This window comes from Polistes canadensis, unplaced genomic scaffold (assembly GCF_001313835.1).
Source record: "Polistes canadensis isolate GaletaPanama2010 unplaced genomic scaffold, ASM131383v1 scaffold_136, whole genome shotgun sequence".
Taxonomy (NCBI): Eukaryota; Metazoa; Arthropoda; class Insecta; order Hymenoptera; family Vespidae; genus Polistes; species Polistes canadensis.
The window spans coordinates 325,924-342,653 of NW_014569683.1; the positions used below are offsets into that span (position 1 = coordinate 325,924).

The window sequence follows — 16,730 nt, forward strand, 5'->3', positions numbered from 1 at the left end:
TTCGAGATTACCGACTGACTGATTTACGACGAGAAGATAGAGGAATATAACTTATAGAATACCTTATCTCAAACCATGGATTATATTATCCCACCCATCAGACACCTTTTCTCGTTTGACTTAATCGAATTCATGAAAAAATTTCTACTCTCGATATTTTTTTCTTCTTTTATTTTTATCTTATTTTTATTATCCATAAACAAATCTTTCAAAATTCGTTCAAACCCCGAGAATAACATTTAAAATATTTTATTTAACTATTATTGAAATGATAGTTGTTTTAATTTGCTTTCTGAAACGTAATTTGTTTTTTTTACCGTTAAATTTGGCGCTAATCAATGCGTCAATGTAGTGTAGATGGCGCATTTTATCTAGGGATATCTAGTAATTATTAAGCGTTTGCTAATCCTTTTCTGGTGCAATACGAAATGGGTAATTCCCCTTTGAGTTACGACACAATATGTTACATCAATAAACAAAAATTGAAACAATTCATTGATCTATTATTATTGTTAATTGTTAATAAAATATTAATAGTTATCGTGTCTTATGGATTAAATAACGAAATTATTTTTCAATTACATTTTTCATGTTTGATGTTTCGATTGAAAAAGATAAAAAAAACTATAATATGAAGTAAATAAAAAGCGAGGCGGGGGAAAAAAGAATTAATAGAAAAATAAATGTCGGTTATTGTTTATAAAGGGTAACAATCTTTTCACCAACCAATCTTACTTCATAAAAGTTTCTTTCTTGAAACGACTAGTACGTGATATTGCCCGACACTCGTTTGATGGAAGTGAAATATTGCCTCCCATGGGAACCCAAGCTCTTGCGTTACGACAAATTTTATAAGCTTGCTATATCGCGAATTCTTCATTTGAAGAAATAATTCATACTTTTCGAACGAAACATATTCTTCTATTTTTACTTATTTATTATCCTCTACGCGTATATCTCGTAATTTATTATTAATAAATACATTGGAGTAATCCAATTTTGATTAAGAACCATTTTTTATTTCTGTTAAATCTCTTCTTACTCATTATATTCTTAATATATAATAATATTACTTTCGAGATTTTTTAAAAGAACTTTACATTTATTTTTCATTTCATTTTATTTTATTTTGTACTTTTGTACAAAAAATTGTTGCATTTTTCTAATAGAATTTTCATATAGAAATATTTTTTACTTCTTTTAATCTTCTCGAAAAACTTTTCATAATTTTGAATATTTCTTTAATGCAATATTAATTGAAATATATTTACTTCGTCGAAATAATTATCAAAAGTAATTAAATACTTGATCCTTTATTTTCAAATATATGTTTTTTCTAATCCAAAAATTCGATCGAAAGAAAAAAGAATATTTTATTTTCACTAGATCATTATCAGGAATATCTCAAAAAATGTTCCCTATTCTCGAATAATTGTAATCGATAGTGACCTCCCTCGTCGATACATCAACGAGTATGAAGGAGAAGGATAAAAAATGAAGGGAAAAAAATAACTTAGAAAGGGTGCGATATTTGCAAGGACATTTATCCAAACGCGTATTCATCCATCAATTCTCCGTTTGATAGTCGTAGAAGATGCAGTAGGGAGATAGCAAATAGTAGATTCGATATAGTTGGAAGCGTCGATTTAAAATCCTCACGCTGCAAGTGGTGGGGGGGAGGAGTGGGGAGTTGGGAATAGGGGTGGAAGAGGGTGTCAAGCCTTTTCCAAGCTCGGTAAAACGTTCCTCGCACCGGCGTCGCATGATCCTCAGAGAGATTTGCATCAAGTTAGGTGCAAGCGTGACGAGATAAGATAGCGTGAGAGGGTTGACGAGGATATCCATTCTTGCAGTGTTACCAACTCGAAAAAAAACCTTCTTTACTTTTACCTAAAAAAGACCAAGAAGAGAAATCTTTACTAAAAAGGATTTAAGAAAGAATTAAAAGAATATTAAAAACACTAAATAATATAGAAACTAAATAGGAAAAATTGTAGTAAAATTAAGGAATAGAAAAAGATTGAATAAAGGAGAGATAAAAATTGTAATATAAAAAAATAAATTAGAAAATCAAGGAAAATTGAAGTAACAAAGTTACAGAAAATAAAGAAAGAGAGTAAGAAGTTAGAAAATATAAAGAAAAAAGAAAAGAAATAACAGAGAAAAAGAAGATAATAGGAAACACAGAGCAATGAAAAGAAATTAGAAAGAAATTAGGGAAAATAAATAAAATCAAAGTAAAAGTAAAGGAAAATAATTACCGGAAAAAAACGAGAAGAAAAAGATAGAAATTAGAAAGACTGATTAAAATAGAAGAAAAAAGATTAACACACACAAAACAAAAAGAAGAAGAAGAAAAAAATAGAACGAAATTATAAAAAGCAAAAAAAGGATGGGAAGATAAGGAAAGTAGAATGATGGACAGACATACGGACAGACGGATAGACAGACAGACAGACAAGGAAGAAGAAGTGAAAGAAGAAAACGGATAGAAGAATGTGAGAGAGAGAGAGAGAGAGAGAGAGAAAGAGAATATTAACGCAAAGCATAGATAAGTCAACGGAACCGGAAGCCTCTGACTCTTTGATAAGTGACTGCGATCGTGTTGGTGTGACTTGAGCTTTAGCAAGCTAGAGAGTAGAGTTGTTCGAACACGATGGATGGGACAATTCCCTGTGATATCACGTGCCACGATAGGCCAGACTCGGAAATTGGCGAACATTCCTCATGGCGCCCATGTGGTATGCGTTTCCACTCGGAAATTCTAACTTCTTCGGATCTCTTACCTCTTCTTCTTCTTTCTATCTTTTTATAATTTTTCTTTTGTTTCTACTTTGTAATATATGTAATGTATCTTAGTTGATGTGTATCTTTAACCAGTTAAGTGTGTTTGACGACTATATCCGTCATGTAAGAATGGCAGAATTTTGTGTTTTGACGGCTATATCCGTCATGCGTAAAATTTTGATACAACTTGATATTGAAATTGTAATTCTGACGAAAATTAAATTATATTCGTAATTATTAATATGTTTAGAATGTTTAGGGGTCTGGACGAAATAAAATAAACAAATGAAAATTATAGATAATTTGAGTTGGACACTAGATCTTTGATTATACCGATTATTATCTTGACGTGTCATAACCAAAAAAACAAAGTATATTAGATTCTTCATCTGCGATGATGTCCGCGATGTCTAACCAAAGAAAAAAAAAAAAAAATGTTGTTTGTTTGTTTGTTTATTAAATATTTGATTTTTTTTAAGTTTTTCGTTAATTATGTGTAAATATAGCTTTACGTTGATCCATTGTTTAAATATTACTCATAAATTCATTCATTTTCTAAAATAAAGTTGTCTTTTTGACCGAATATTTCAACAGCGCCACTTACTCTGTGTTTGACGACTATATCCGTCATCGGTTGATTATCGCGACACACACTTGGGCGCACTTTGCAAAATGATCGACACAGTTAACTGGTTAATGATTAACACTAAACATATCACGTAAGGACTAATAATGTTTGTCCTGTAATGTGTAAGAATGCAGAAAAACTGCATGAAATGAATATTATTAATTTGTATGTAAAAGATAATGTTATGTTTGTCATTCAGTTGATTATAACTTTATTCTATATTTTGATATATGAGTTTTTGTTTTAAGCGATCAATTGATCACTAAAAGTAGAATTGAAGTATTGGTAGGTTTAGTGTTAGTTTATTGATTATCAATTCTAATTTGTTTGTTTAGACTATTCACGAGGATAGCTGAATAGATTTATTGTTTAGAGGTATTTTATTTATTAATTATTTTTTCAAATGTCTTTTGTGATCTATTGTTTTTAAAAATATTCTATATATTTTGTATAGATGTTTTGTTTGGTGTGTACAATTTAGTTGTTCGTTAATTGTATTATTTTTTGATCATTCTACGAGTTATACTTTTTTAAAAAAAGTTAGGTAGCTCGAGTTTTTTGAATTTGTAGTTTTACTGATTTTGATCATTCATTTTTAATCTAAAAAAAATTAATCATCTATCCGATACTTTGGTATTAATGTAAAATTATGAAAACATTTAAAAATCAAATTAATCGTTTTCTCATCGTAAATTATAATATATATATATATAATTCCGATTAATTGCGTATAAAAATTGCAATGTAATCAAAAAAGTGATCTCCGTGTACTATTTAAATATTTTATAAAAATTAATTACGACAGATTTGTTTCTTTTTCCTTTAATAAACGTCAGTAAAAGACAATACAAAGGGGTAGGTTGAAGCAGATCGAACGAATCAAAGGAAAATATCAAACGAGGCGTGCGGAAAAGAAAATTTATTAATTTACGGTAATTAAAAGGTGGTTTCCTTTTGATTTTCGAACTCCCTCACTAACCTCCCTACCCTTCCTCTCCCCCTACCCACTCATCGACATCATTGATTTCTTATTCGATAGAAACGGCGCGTGACTCGCAAACGAGGTTAGTTATTCGTTAGAAGAAAAGGTTATAGGGTCGCAATTTCCATTACGATTTAAAAAAAAAGAAACAAAAAGAAAAGAAAATAAATAGAGAAGGAAGAAAAAGTAGGGTAGCTCGTTCGGGTTCTTTGATTTTTCGGAATACGCTCAATTACATTCAATCTTGTTGAAAAAGCCCAAGATGCGTTTGGTTGTCGATGCGAGAATTCAATACGAAAAAAAAAAACTTATAATAAACGTGAATTAAAGAAAGAAAGAAAGAAAGAATTGAAATGAAATGAAATGAAATAAAAGAACTTAGTCAAAAGGAGGTTATGGCAATTTTTAAAATCGTACCGTTTGTTTTACGCTACCACCTGTAAATTACTTCTCTTTCTTTTTGCGATTCGAACGACAAGAAGATTCTCAAAACTTTGAAACTTTTCTGATTCGAGTAACACTGAAGTATCGTTCATTCGACTAAAGTTTATTTCCTTTTCGATGAAACGCGATTGAATGTGTTCTTTTTTCTCCTTTTTTTTTTTTGTTCCGTTTTTTCTTTTTTCACTTTTATTAAACGTTACACGGAATAGAGTATGAAGGGAACTTAACAGCGGTTTGATTTTCAAACATTCGTCGATTAATTTCAAAAGTTTTGTTCCCGTTGGAAAGCGAATGAAAATATCGGGCCGATCACGAAGAAAACGATTGGGCGATTCGGTCACGTAATAAACTCGATTCTAGCTTTTAACCTTTTTTTTTTTCATTCTCTCTCATTCACTTTTTTCTTTTTGTATCTTTTTTTTTTTCTTCTTTTTTTTTTCTCTCTTTTTCCATCTTCTTCTTTTTTTTCCTTTTTATTTTCTTTTCCTGTTCTCATCGCGTCTCGAACGAGACGACGAAACGGATTCCGTTGAAACGAAATGGAAATTGGATTTATTAAAACGAATCGTCGTTAAATTATGACATCATCAGGAATCAATATTCAGATAAAGATTCGTTCTTTCAGGTGGGATTCGATTTATAACTAAAAATAAGAACGGTGATAAATAAATCGGGAAGGGATATGCAATCAATTGGTAATAGTATTTCGGTATTGTGCACGATCAAAAAGTTTAGTTCATAATTACGGTAACGGAATTGTTCGTCGTGAAACATTTACAAATATATATTGAATACCATTTTACCACTCTTACACAAAAAAAAAAAAAAAAGAGAAAAGAAGAAATTAAAAAATAATGACAATGGAAAATGATTGAAGGAACGGAATGCAATCAATTGACTAGTATAACCCGTGCGATGATTAAAAACTATAGCTCATTAATACAATGACGAAATGGTTAATCAAATGGGAACTATGAAGATACATGAAATATGTGAAAAAGTGAAAAATAGGGAACTAAGAAATTTGAAAAATGTAAAAATAAATGACAGAAATAAAATTTTAAGTATTATCCTGCATGACTAAATGCAGTTCATAACCCCAGTAACAAAGTGGTACAACAAGAAATAGTATTATATTTTTATGAAAATATAAAGAGATATCTTAAAATTAAGAAAAAAAGAAATAAGTAAGATATTTGAAATGTTAAATAAATGATGGAAAGAAATGCAATGAATAAAAATCTTAGTATTATCATGTGTGATCAAATGATACAGTTTACAATCTTAGTAATTTAATGGTTAACCAAAAAGAAATCTATAAAAATATACAAACTAATTCTAACACAAGTTAAGAATATCAACAAAATAAGTACATCTGTATAATAAATTATATTAATTAAAACAAACAAAAATCCTAATATCTCAATCCAATGCAAATAAATTAACTCAACCCGTTAAACTTATTATGGTCCACTGATTTACATCATAAAATCTTGAAGAGAAAAAAAAAATAAATAAGGTCAATAGGCTCGAACTTGGCAACGATATCAGAACAGAATTTAACGTTAAAATGATAAGACAAATCATAAAGAAAATCTTACTTTCACTTGGATAAATGCGTGAAGATGATTCAAATGAAAGAAGTGTTGAGTGTTAAAAGAGAAAGAATAAAAATAAGAGAGACGCAGGGTAAGGTCGACCTTATAGGACTGCAAACAGGCAAGCAAGCAAGCAGTCAGGTAAGCAGGCAGGAAGGTAGGCAAGCAGGCAAGGATGAAAATTTGCATAAACCGCCCATTAAGTCGTGGCTGGTTTATTGAAAGCAGCGGTGGCGTTTCTAGGTGTGAGTGAAGAGATAGGTCTGGAAAGAGAGGAGAGGATTGCTTAAAGGAAAGTAATAACGTTTGTTGGGCGAGAAAGGAAAGATGGGGTTGGGTTGGGTTGGGTTTGGTTGGAAGGAAGGAAGGAAGGAAGGAAGGGGTAGGATGGTTAGTAGGATAGTAGGTAGGTAGATGAAGAAAGAGAGAGAGGGGTTAGCTATCCTCGTGCTTCTATCTTTCAACCCAGCTGTTTCTCTCTAAGTACCGGAACTGGGTACCGAATTGTTGAATGCTGAGCCGTTAGTTTCAGAGAAAGTTACAAAGAGATTGAAATTGTCTTGACGAACAAGATCGAAATCCAAATACGAGATACACTATTCATTCTACGTACTAAGGTTTCTCTATCAATGTAACAAATCAAAATCATCTTGAGTTTAACGTATTTCACTTACTAATCTTTTCCTCGTCAATGGTTACAGTTAAATATTAGTAAATTGTGTCTTTTAATTGTAATTACATTTGTAATTAAGTATTAGATTTTGTTCCAGAATGTAAACAAAATCATTTTTCCACCTTTACTATTAATTTAATTCTTGTCCTTGTGTTTTATTAAACTATTACTATTTTTCTTATAAAAATGAATTTCTATTGGTATAATACGTAAATCCAATCAAGGTTCTATTAGTTTAAACAATAATTATTATTCTATTATTAATGGGGTCAATTAATCTTTACTACATTTGTTTTTAATTAAAACTTCTTACAAAATATTTAAATACTGTTGTGTAACACATTTGTATTATATATCTTTCAATACATATATTATATATTTACCCAGATCTGATAACGATCATATTGCTAAGGTCCCAAATATAGAATATTTTTTTGTATTGGGGAAATCCCATGCATTTCCATCGATTTCATATATTCCTGGGTAGTGCACTACCAATGCCTCCCACGAGAGACCGTGAGAGAGAGAGAGAGAGAGAGAGAGAGAGAGAGAGAGAGAGAGAGAGAGAGAGAGTATACCTTGGAAATACATTTTAAACATAGGCGAGTTTATTTTTTCAAACGAAGGGGGGGTAGGTGGTATGGTATATATAAAAAATAGGACGATATAAAAAAGCGAGGATCCGAGGATCGAGTGGTATATCGCCCACATAGTAGGAAAGAGAGAGAGAAGATTGAGAAGAAAGAACAAAAAAAAAAATTTGAGCCAATGGCGAGTAGTGGCCAGCCAGCTCCCGTATGTAGCCGATCCCATGCTGTAAACGAAATTGCGAAACGTTTCGGTAGTTCTGCTATCTTTTGTGTGGGTCAACCATTAAAATGGGTTCCGTGTTCGTACGAGTAGTGGCAGACTAGGAAAAACGAAAGAGAAAGAGAAAGAGAGAGAGAGAGAGAGAGAATCGACTTATATTTGGCATTGCTAGGAAAATGTGGGTCGACTTCTCATTTTTTATTCCTTTTTTTTTTTTTACACCCCCTCCTACTCATCCTCCCCATTTTTTTCTTTCCTTTCTTTTTAACATTTCCAACCCCTCGGCCGTTTCCACTTCTGCGGTTACTGCTGTGATGCGCACAGAAAGGGGAGAAAAAAAAAATTGCAAACGAATGACGCCGCCGAAAGAGAGAAGGAGGAGAGGGAACCACCCTCTCGACCCGAATTTTTTTCCTATTTCCCGGCTCCGGAAGCGGCCGGTACTTCCGTTCCCAGAGTGCACTATTTTCACTGATTATTCGTGAAACCTTTAATGCGGCCCATTCGTTGTCCATTCGAATTGACTAGTTCTATCTCTCTCTTTCTCTTTTTATTTTTTTTTTCTCTCTCTTGCATTTTATTAGATCTTTACCCTATCTCTCTCTCTCTCTCTCTTTCCTATATATTTTATTTTTTGGCTAGCGAAACGATGAAAAGGGTTTTCAAATCTACACTTTCTCGGCCAAATTGTCGAGCCTTCTCTCTCTCTCTCTTTCTCTTTCTGTCTGTCTGTCTGTCTGATTGTATGCATGAATGTTTCTGTCTCTATGTTTCTATCTATCTCTTTTTTTTTTTTTTTCGTACTCTTGCAAGCGAAAAAAAATGTGCTTGAGAAACATTTCGAAACGATTCTCCAGACGCAATGTTTGAAACGCTTCCAAATACGATTCTTCTTTCAACGATATTGCACAGTAAAATATATGTGTATCTCTCTGTGTGTTTTGTGTGTGTGCGTTGAATTATTAGAAAAAATACAATTACGTTTCAAATACGTTTATACATATTATATTTTATTTTAGATAACTTTTATTTTAAAGCTTTTTTATTTTTAATTATTGGATAATACTTATATGATTAATTTTAATTTATTTATTTTTTTTTTATATCATATTGATTTAATTATTTAGTCAAAAAATAATTTTGGGTAAAGTTAGCTCGTAAAAAAAAAAAGTAATTAAATTTCTTGTTGACGAAATTAAATATTATATTAATAATATATAAAATGAGAGAAGAATTTTCTGTTTAGAAAGTCCTCTTTGTTTTTCTAATATTCGAAAGTGCCGAAATGTTTTCATGCGAACGAAATGTGTTTACGTTGATCCGTACTCTTGCATAATATTTTTTTACAAGAACCTTGAACCAATGACCTAGATTTTCTTCTTGATATTTACGCGCTCAGCTGATACCCGACGTAAACAGTTTTTTCTCGTTATTATTCTATACGAACAGGTGCGCTAGACAAATTTTGAATGACGATATTTAAAAACCGATATTCTCGATAATAAAAATTGTATAAACTTCAAACGAAGTTACTAGGACTGGTGAAAATATTCAATTATTGATAAAATATCTCATGCAACGAAAATAAACCACTATTCATCCTATTTTTAGGTTTATACATTTTCTTTTTTTTTTTTTTCATTTAAAATAAAAGTAATAAAAGAAATTTGATTTAGATTTGTCATAGTAATTCTATGATTAAAAATGAATCGTTGACTTTTCATTGACTTATTTTCAAATTATTTATCAATATCAATTAAATCCCTGATATATATTCATGCAAAATATTTGTTAATTATCTTAAAATCGATTCGTTTGACAATTTTCTATGTTGTTAATTTTTTTTTCATAAAATGTTATGCAATATATAAATGAAATAGAAAATTTATCTCGAAGGATGTTCCCCTAACCTCACATTTTTATTTTTAGCTTTATTAATAGTCATTGGTGTACACAGTCATGATAAACACATTTCTGAAAATTCCGTACTAAATTCAGATAACAAAATGGTTCCAAATGAGAGAGCTTTATCGTTTAAAAATTAAAAAAAGAAACATTTTTTCGTCACATCCCGTCAAAATATGATTACGATATCTTCCATTATTCTATTCGAAGTCTCGCATTCTTCGCATCCTAACACAGTGGTTCACAAAGTGTGCACAGTGATATCTTCACAGGGGGTGTTAACAAAAAATGTATAGAATTTTCATCACTGTAATTTTATTCGCGACTTTTTATTTATAGAAAACACGGTTTTCGGTAATTGCTATGATAAAATGTTAGTATTGTGCATGAATCAACGTTAAGATGGAAACGAGTGTGGTTCAATTAAATTTGACCATTTAGAAAAATATACCTCGAGTAGTAGGATTTTATTTAATTATATTTTCTCAGTGATTTACAAAGTGCTTTTTTTTATTATTATTTTGATCTAATCTTTGCAACAAATGATCTGCTATTTCGTAAAGTGTACTTGTTAAAATTTGACATAGAGTATATTGGAAACATTAGGATTCATCAAGGATGCAGAAAATTAAAAAAGGTTAGAAATCATTGTACTATATCATTTCAATCTTTGATCAGTATTACAAGTATCTTTGCAAAACAAATGATTTGATTTTGATCAATGTTGTAAATATTTTATTATTTTATTAACTATTGTAAATTGTTTCATTTGTAGAAAATAATATACGAAAAATTTCGTAAGAAATCAATAAAAATATTTTTAATATATAAATAAAGTATGTTAGTGCATAAATGTTTTTAAGTAACCATAAAAGTACTCTCTCTGTCTCTCTCTCGCATAATTTTATTTTTATATTACATGTAATTTACAAATTCGTATCTTGTTGTAGAATGAGATTATAAAAGTGATTATTTTAATGAATGAAGCTTTTTATGAAAATTTCTGCATACGCTTAATTTTTATTCTAAATAAAAACTTCACCAACTTTTTTATATGCTACTTAACGTTTGTTAAAAAAGTAGACTAATAAATAAATGTTAATAAACTACGTGACAATTTTTTTGTTTCACTGATTAATTTAAAAGAAATTCTAATTCATTCTAATTAACGAAACTTCTTAGCCATTTTTCAGTAAATAAAAATATCAAAAAGAGAAACTAATTTCATTTAGTCAAAAAAAAAGAAAAAAAAAAGAAAAAAAAAGAAGAAAAAAAAAGAAAAAAGAAATAAATGTAAATTTTTACAGGAAGTAAAAAAATTAATTAACTATAGCGTGTTCAGCGATAAGAAGAAGCAAACGATTTGAATGTAGCTACGCAAACTGTTGCATATTCACGAACAGTAATTGATTATAACAGCAACAATGAATAAAGTTAATAACCTTCTGCAAATTCAAAACTTTCGGAGTTGCTATCGTCTATAGTTAATTGTAAATGAGATTTCAACGTCATTGTATAATTGTTCTTACTTGTAATATCATCCGAAATTACGTTCCCGTATAAATTAACAAAGATACATTAAAATGCAACAAATTTTCTTTCATATATAATCATCGTAATATTTTTTTTAAAAATACTAGTATTTATCTCATTCGAATGATTAGGACTGAAAAAAAAATAATTTAAAATAAAAATTAATCATATATATGTTTAAGTATAAATGGATGTTTACTTTTGGAGAAAATCATGCGAAAAAATTCGAAATTTTATTGACTTTATCAGATATATAATAATCAAAGAATAAATCTTACTTAATTAATTTCTGTTCAACCTGCTTTATCATCTCCTTTTGTCAGAATTGCAAAAATTTGAACATCGTTGTTTAAAATATTCAGTTGTTGGTGCTGCATCGTTGTCACAGTTCGACTAATGGAAACAGACTAAACGTAAAAGAAATAAGTCGAGCGGTTAAAAACTAAGTGTAAACATTACGGAGGATAGACAATAAACAACGAAAGTGTAAACAAAAAAAACTTTTTCCTGTTAATAAGTTATTCGAGAGATAATAAAGTGTAAGAGTATTTCGAAGAATTTGAAACGCGTAATTATGTCGACAACACGAGACAAACAAACAAATGCCATTTTTTATTTACTTATTTTTACGAATAAAATAATCATTGTCGTATTTTTTTATTAGGAAATAATAAAAATAGAAACTAATAATATATAACGAATTTTTCTTTAGAGAATTCGAATGACAGTTTTAAAAATCAAATCGTTATAGCATGTATTCTAATTTGTTTATTTTTTACATTTCAATTAAAAAAACTTAATAAACAATAATTCATATATCTCGTGACAAATTATAATAAAGTAATGTAATTTGAAATTAAATCGACAACGAGACAACAAACAAATGCCATTTTTTTATTTACTTATACTTACGAATAAAATAATCATTGTCGTATTTTTTTATTAGGAAATAATAAACATAGAAAATAATAATATATAACAAATTTTTCTTTAGAGAATTCGAATGACAGTTTGAAGAATCAAATCGTTATAGCATGTATTCTAATTTGTTTATTTTTTACATTTCAATTAAAAAACTTAATAAACAATAATTCATATATCTCGTGACAAATTATAATAAAGTAATGTAATTTGAAATTAAGTCTGGAGGGTTTTGTAATTTTTTTTTTAAAATTATCATTCCGCCACTCGTTGCTTTTTAATAAAACAATTATATGCGTTTTTCATATTCTCATCTCTCAGAGGGTAATGTAATATAATTCCTCTGAAAAGAGAAGAAGAGGATGAGGAGGAGAAGGAGAAAGAGTAGGAGGAAAAGGATGGGGAGGAGGAGGAGGAGAAGGATTCACGAGGATGGAAAAATGTTAACGACGTATTCGACTTTCTAATATCTATCTTATTTCCTCTCTCAATTTCTCCCCTCTTAACTCTCAACCCCTCAACCCCTCCTCAATCCTTAACCCGAGAGATCGATAAAAGAATATTAATTCAAATTAAAGTCCAATTTGAACGAAGTATTTCTTTCTCTCTCTCTCTCTCTCTCTCTCTCTCTCTCTTTCGTTTTCTTTTACTTTCTTTCCCTATCATCAGTTGGAATACTCGTTATCTTATGGAGAAAGTATAAAAAAAGGAAGAAAGAAAAAGGGGAAGAGAGAGAGAGAAAGAAAGATATCAAAGCTCGTTAAGTTCTCGTTGAGTTTAAGCGGTCTGCCGTAGGTACTGGTCTTTAAATTGCAAAGATTATTTTGTCCCAGCAATTTCCCATTAATTGATCGTTCTCTCTCTCTCTCTTTCTTTCTTCTTCTGTCTTTGATAATTTCTCACCGAACGATTAAAACTGTGCTTACACCGAAACGATTACGAAAACAAAAAGAAAATGAAAAAACGTCACGGAAATATAAATGTTACTTTTTTGTGTTCACGTTATTAAACGATTATTATTAATTTTCAAATAACGAATCACTCTGTTCTTCGTAATCACGTATCCTTTAAACATTAAAAAAGAAGATAAATAAAATGATACAACAATGAGGATAATTACACTTAAGATATATTTTCTATCAAATAACACAATGACAAAAAATAATAAAATAATTAGGATTCATAGTTATAATATATAATTTAACGTTAAATATCATACACGAAGACGATATTGCACGCGTGATGAATAATATCGTACAATAACGAATCCACTTAAAATATCTCGATCAAAATATTTCGCACAAATATCGTATTAATAATAATAAAAAGAAAATGAAATAAAATATAAAAGAGGAGAACAATAAGAGGAAAAAATAAAGAAAAAAAAAATGGGTGAAAAGAAATAAATGAAAATTTAGGAATAAGTTGAAAGAAGAAGAAGACACGTTGCGTCGGATTAGGTGAGTACCGCGACAAGGTTGCAGAGAAGATACAGACATTATAAGAGAACCTAGGGTGAGGTTATTCTACGAAGATCGTCGGAGATGCCCGAGAAGTGAACGTTATGCGCGCGGCGCCCCTTCAGGATCAATACGGGTACCAGAGGGTTGTAATGCTGCCTTCCTTGCAACTACCCCGCTTTGCGAGAACCACCGAAACTTTTTAAGGGACTCCATATCCCACTCTCTCTCTCTCTCTCTCTCTTTTTTTCTTATTTCATTTCAAACCGTTAAGATTCACACACTTGAGAAAATCTATAAAAAGATTTACATCTCTCAAGTAATTGCAATTAATTCATTTTTAGGATTCTTTAAATCATTTGGTAACCTTTTTTTTGTTGCTGCTTTTTTTTGTTTAATTGTATTGTTGAGTCAAAGGATTTCATTTTAATATTGTGTCTGTTGATTATTTGATGTTTTGTTAAATCAATTCTTTGATATTTAAAATTTTGCGAATATATTATTATGTTAGGTATTTAATAAATATATTTAATATTTTAAAGAATTGTATTTATAATAGTGAATTAATAAGTAGATTTGTTGGTTTCTATATAAGGAATAATTTTTATGATAATAATCGTCGTTTATTGCAACTTTAAATTAATCCTTTGATATTTGTGAATATTTTTATTATAGAAATTATTATAATTATAAAGATAAAGATAGAAGAATCTTATATATAATTAACAATAATTGTCATAGAATTTGCTATTTCCTTAAATCATGTCCCTTTGATATAACTAATCTCAAAAAAAAAAACAAAAGAAAAGAATCCTAATAATAATCATTAAAAATAATAATTCTACAAAAAATAATGCACCCGATTTAAATGACAAATTAAATTACCACAATTACATTTAATAATGCATATAAATTGCATTGAATAATTATAACCATTAAAATACATTTAAAAACCACACGAATTCGATGATTAATTTATTATTCGAAATAAAAAATAAAAGGGAGAAAAAAACGTTGTAAAAAAAAAAACATCAGAAATGATTTGTACGTGGTTGAAAAAAAAAGTACTTCGTAAAGGAATCGAATGAAAATGAAGGGGGAGTTGAATACAAAGTTCGGGATAGGGTAAAAAGACCAAAGAGGGTTGCGGCTTCTTTTTAACAGGCCAACGAAGCGCTTTTCGTCGAGATGGAAACGAATTGTAATTACGGTTGGAAACGATAACGTCAGCGAACTAGCTACTTAACGCAGATATAGAGAAGACGTAGTGGCCATTCCAAGGGCTAGGCACCTTGGCCAACTTGCGTCGTTTTGATAACGAAATGACAGGGAAGTAATTGCACGCTCGAGAATGCTCTGTCCTTTTCTCACTTTCTCTCTTTCTTTCTTTTGCTTCCCCTTCTTCTACTTCTTCTTCTTCTTCTTCTTCTTCTTATTTTTCTTATTTTTCTTCTTCTTATTCTCTTTTCTTGCTAACCTTTACCCTCTCTCTTTTTCTCACTTTGACATACATTTTATCGTCCTCGGTTTACTACAACTACTGGGATTCTTCACCTTTAGCAAGAAGCCGACGTGCGAGAAAAGTTTCGATTAAATTAGATCGTGATTAAAGTTTTAAATCAAAAGATTAGAAAGCATTAGACCCGTCTTATTCTCTCAACAATTTGTACGGATTCATAAACTGTTGAGAAAAGTTTCATCGTTGACAGGATTTATAACGTTGCGAAAATATAATTATTTCGATTAGGTGTTAATCAAATTTAAGTAATAACGTAGAAAAATATTTACTGTATTATGTTCATCTTAAAAATCGTATAATTTCTTAAATTATCTTTAAACTATTTCATTTTTATATATATTCTGTTATTATAAGAATCTAATTTTAACAAAGTTATTTCGTTTCGATTTAAAAATAAAGTATGTAAATACTCGAGACAAAATTATGGTTACAAAATTGTTCTAATCAGGTATTATATAGATAACTATTTTAATTAATTGCATTAAATGTGAAAGATTGTTTAACGATTTGACAATTTAATGTCAAACAAGAATAATACTTAAGTAAAATAATGTTTATAATATTACGTCCATCAAAATTTTAAATACAAATACTTACTTCAACTATATTTAAATTAATTGCTATATAAATAAGTATAAAATTGTTGAGAGAAGAAAAAAAAAAAAGGATTTTTCATATTTCAGAATAAAAAATCCGAATAACTTGTGTATAAAGCAATTTACGTAAAATTTTTCTTATCAAAAATCGTACAAAGTACTTCCTTTATCCGTCTCGATTAATTGCGTTTAATATATAAGATTGCTGCATATCGGCCCTTGAGATTGAAGGGTATACGAGAAGACTCGAAGGAGAGGACAAGTAATTTCCATGTTATTGAGGCATGAGTGAAGAAGGGACGGGAATTTCTTAATAACCGAGCTTCTGAAGAAGACGATTGTAGGATGAGAGCTCGACATGCAACTCTAGGACATTGCTTAAGAAAAAAAAAATAGGAAAAAAAGAATATAAGAAAGAAAAAAAAGAAAGGTAGGAAGAAAAAAAAAAAAATTATCCGACCCAGTTTTCTACGAGAATTTTATTCAAAAATTGTATACTACTCTTTACTTATTCATCACAAATCTCCTGTAATACTCCTATGATCAAAAATATTTCTTTTAAAGTTGTACTCTCTCGGAAATATTATCGAAAAAAAAGGATAAAGTTTGTTCTTTTAAATATTTTTCTTCTTTCGCGCTGCACGTTACTCTCCCTTTTCTAACATTTTCTTTTTGTTTATCAAAGTCAAACGAACAAACTATCGTCGAATAGATATTCACTCGGAAAAAGGAAACTCAACGATCTCGCGTGAGACTTTTTAGGTTAAAATCTTCTATATTAATTAAGAACCAACAGACGATTCGATTTACTCGCTCGAGAAAATCAAGTCTGGATGTTGGAATGAAAGTAACTGCAAACTTCGCATAAGCAATA

The 16,730-nt window shown here is 29.7% G+C and overlaps 1 protein-coding gene and 1 long non-coding RNA gene across 2 annotated transcripts in view; one reads left to right on the top strand and one right to left on the bottom strand.

The window, feature by feature from the left end:
- LOC106788347 (GATA zinc finger domain-containing protein 10-like) overlaps nucleotides 1-16,730 on the top strand; it is a 375,811-nt gene that overhangs the window by 314,133 nt on the left and 44,948 nt on the right. The gene's annotated exons all lie outside the window — the stretch shown is intronic.
- LOC106788350 lies at nucleotides 1,382-13,566 on the bottom strand. The gene is made up of 3 exons (XR_001381891.1): nucleotides 13,501-13,566; nucleotides 11,639-11,767; nucleotides 1,382-1,890 (listed from the first exon to the last, which is right to left on the bottom strand). It is a non-coding gene; the product is annotated as an uncharacterized LOC106788350 (long non-coding RNA).